Here is a 4,248-nt window from a genome sequence, read left to right on the forward strand (position 1 = left end):
GGTGCTTGCCACTAAGCTTGATGACATGAGTTTGATACCTGGGACCCTCACTGTGGAAGGAGAGAATGTATTCCCCCAAGTTGTACTATGACTTTTATGTGTATACTTGCACACACACACACACACACACACACACATACACACACACACACACACACACACACACTCACTCACACATGCCACAAAATAAAAGACTGTGTACTGAACTTGAACAGGGTTTTCATGTTATTCCCTGTATGGTGTTGTATAGCAACTATTTATACAGTATTCATACCATATTAGCAGCACAGGAAATCTGGAGGTCATTTAATGCATACTATAGTGATTTAGGGTGTACTTACATTCCATTGTATATAGGAACATTCCATCATATATATAAATTCCATTGTATGTGGGTTTTGGTGTATATAGAAGCATGGGAAGCAGATTCTTGTAGATCTCAAGGGATGATTGCATATGTCAATGTGTGTATATATACATATGTGTATGTTTGTGGGTACATGTATGTGTGTATATATAATGCATATATATATACAGCTTTAATAGGGAATATTCTCCTTGTTATGAATGGTGGAAATTCAATTTCAGAGATGTACAGTTGCTTGAGGTGCTAAGAGTAAGTGACAGTTGAGTGCTCAGTCCTGACAGACTTTCATACCGCTGCCTTTAAGGCTCATGTAATATTGTGGGGGAGGTAGCTGGAAGAGCATGAGAACCAGATGAGAGGAAGGACTGTGTCCTGCTCTCTTCTGGGGATGCCCAATGTGGTTTTGAACTCACAGCAGATGTGATGATCTTCAATAAACCTATCAGTGGTCTAATAGAGATCAGAGAGGAGTTTGGGGGGGGGGGAATCTTCCATTCCAAGTTGGAATGTTACTAATGCATTCTCAGGGAAAGCAGTGTTTGTCTCCAGTTAAAGTTTACCAGGACCCAGAAAATGGTTCTGAAACATAGTTATATGGATTACATTGGGTAAACTTAGTGGGTTTTAAAATCATCACTACCACCAACAACAGGAATTCTTGCCAAAAATGGTCCTACAACACACAGCACCTAACTCCATTTTTAGGTGAAGACACAAAGATAGGAAGGCAGGGAGCAAAACAAAAACCACCACCCTATACCCCTAGCAGACATAAGGGCAAGGGGGAAAGAGCCAGTCAAAGTTGACTCAGAAACCATGAGGCAGAAAACGTGGAGGCTATAGGCTTCCCAGTCAGACCAGAGATCTGCTTTCATGATAGATACCTCTCCTCATCACCCTCAAGTTGGGGCATATCACCTCAGCTCTTAGCTCATCCACTGTCACCTCAAGCAAGTGTGACACGTTTTCCGGTTCTATGGGTAGAACAATCCCTCTTCCTTCTCTGTTGTTGTACACTGATACCACATTCAAGGACTGTTCCATTGGCCAACCACAGTGGGTCAAAAAATTGTGCTTTTCATTCTGTTTTGAGGCAGGCTCATTATGAAGTCAAGAATGACGTTGAATACTGATCTACTGACTTTACCTCCCAAGTGCTGGGAATACAGTCATATGTCATAGCACCCAATTTTATATGGTATTGGGGCTTAAACACCTCACTTTGTTCATGCTGTGCAAACAGGCTTCCCACAAGCCACATCCCTAGCTTCTGATTCCTTTACTGTTTAAAGATTGCTAGAAATGCCTTCATCCAAGGTTTCCCTCCCTGTACACACTATGCAGCCCACAGTCTGCTCATTATAAATGGAAGGAAGCTTACAGCACAGGGAGACACCGGAGTGCCTTCCGGTGTGTAGTGGCTTCCTCTCGCAGGCTTGCCTGTCATTTAGAGCAGTGATGGTCGGAGGCCTGTTCCTCTCAGGTAGTAAGCTGAAGTTTGATGATGAAGGAATTTGTGGACTCATGACTCCTTTCCATCTTTCTTTGGATCTCCAGATGTAGTACATTATTCAAGGTCTCCATTCCTTTGCTTTGTCCAGTTTGAAATGGGAAAAAGACATTTAATTTTACCTGTGCTTTTGTTGATGGATTTCAACCACAGCAATGTCTCTTGTTTGGTGGGCATGCTGACCTGATGAGAGAATGATCCTGTTGTTCTCAGATGGGTAGCGGCAGAGACTAAACAGGAAGTTCTAACTCTGTTCAATATGCTTACTAACTAGAGACTATGTTGTGCTAGTGGAGTTGAGGACAGCATTAGGCTAATGTGATCTGGAATCTGGTTTCACCGACAGTGGTAAGGGGTCACATGGAAGAAGAATAGGACATTTACGTCCGTCTGTGAGCTGCAAATGCACAATCAATCGATTGCTGATTCCCTTTAAACTTGGATTTGAAAGGACATCTTTAAAACAGTTTCTCAAAATCCTGGAGTCCTCTTGCAAAGGAGATCAAGGCTTTGAAATCAGCAGTCCGAGACTAACGGGAGGTCCGGGCGGCGAGCAAGATGGCGCAGACTCGGGGCACTAAGAGGAAAGTCTGATACTACTACGACGGGGATGCTGGAAACTACAATTATGGACAAGGGCACCCAGTGAAGCCTCACCAAATCCGAATGACTCATAATTTGCCGCTCAGCTATGGTCTCTATCGAAAAATGGAAATCTATCGTCCTCACAAAGCCAATGCTGAGGAGATGACTAAGTACCACAGTGATGACTACATCAAGTTCTTGCGTTTTATTCGCCCAGACAGTATGTCTGAATACATCAAGCAGATGCAGAGATTCAACGTGGGTCAGGACTGTCCGGTATTTAATGGCTTGTCTGAGTTCTGTCAGTTGTCCACGGGTGGTTCTGTCGCAAGTGCTGTGAAACTCAATAAGCAGCAGACGGACATCGCTGTGAACTGGGCCGGGGATCTGCACCATGCAAAGAATTCTGAAGCATCTGGCTTCTGTTACGTCAATGATATCGTCTTGGCCATCCTGGAACTGCTAAAGTATCTCCAGAGGGTGCTGTGTATGGACATTGATACTCACCATGGCGATGGCACAGAAGAGGCCTTCTATACTGCAGACTGGGTCATGACTGTGTCCTTTCATAAATAAGGAGAGTACTTCCCAGTAACTGGGGACCTACGCGATATTGGGACTGGCAAAGGCAAGTACTACGCCATTAACTACCCACTCCGAGACGGCATTGATGATGAGTCCTGTGAAGCCATCTTCAAGCCAGTCATGTCCAAAGTAATGGAGAGCCTAGTGCAGTGGTCCTACAGTGCGGCTCAGACTCCCTGTCTGGGGATTGGCTAGGTAGCTTCAATCTGACCATCAAAGGACATCCAAGTGTGTGGAGTTCGTGAAGAGTTTCAACTTGCCGATGCTAATGTTGAGAGGAGGTGGCTACACCATCCATAATGTTGCTCGGTGCTGGACTTACGAGACAGCTGTGGCCCTGGACACAGAGATCCCTAATGAGCTACCGTACAATGACTACTTTGAATACTTTGGACCAGATTTCAAGCTTCATATCAGCCCTTCTAACACGACTAACCAGAACACTAATGAATACCTGGAGGAGATCAAGCAGCGGCTCTTTGAGAACTTGAGAATGCTGCCCCATGTCCCTGAGGTCCAAATGCAGGCCATCCCAGAGGATGCCATCCCAGAAGAGAGCGGTGATGACGATGAGGAAGACCCTGACAAACGAATTTCCATCTGCTCCTCTGACAAATGCATTGCCTGTGAAGAGGAATTCTCTGATTCTGATGAGGAGGGAGAAGGAGGTCTCAATAACTCTTCTAACTTCAAAAAAGCCAAAAGAGTCAAAACAGAAGGTGAGAAAGAAAAAGATCCCGAAGAAAAAAAGAAGTCACAGAAGAGGAGAAAACCAAGGAGGAGAAGCCAGAAGCCAAAGAGGTCAAAGAAGAGGTCAAGATAGCCTGAGAAAGGTCTGCAGCTCCATCTTCTCTCCAAGTCCCTCACTTTCCCTCAATTTCTCAGATTTTATATTTTCTATTCCTGTGTATTTATATAAAATATATTAAATATAATGTCCCAGGGACTAGATAGGAACCAGGGACCAGTGCACAGGGCAGTGGTGCTGGGAGAACTCTTCCCAGAGCTCCCTTGTCCGTCCTGCCCCAGGTCTGAGTTTTGAACCACGTAGGGTCCAGGTGAAAAGGAAACAACTGGAAGACAAAATCCTGAACTGCAAGTGCCTGCTTAGGAGCTCTGCTACGATGCCTTGTTAAGCTTTTGAGAAGGGGTGACTGTGTCTTCTGGGACCCCTTTTCAGGCTTAGGTAATATCAGCCATT

At 44.8% G+C, this 4,248-nt stretch overlaps 1 pseudogene; it reads left to right on the forward strand.

The window, feature by feature from the left end:
* Positions 1–2,435: 2,435 nt before the first annotated feature.
* Hdac1-ps9 (Histone deacetylase 1, pseudogene 9) lies at positions 2,436–3,947 on the forward strand (annotated as a pseudogene).
* Positions 3,948–4,248: the final 301 nt, after the last annotated feature.

Source organism: Rattus norvegicus, chromosome 10, assembly GCF_021556685.1.
Source record: "Rattus norvegicus strain SHRSP/BbbUtx chromosome 10, alternate assembly SHRSP_T2T, whole genome shotgun sequence".
Lineage (NCBI taxonomy): Eukaryota > Metazoa > Chordata > Mammalia > Rodentia > Muridae > Rattus > Rattus norvegicus.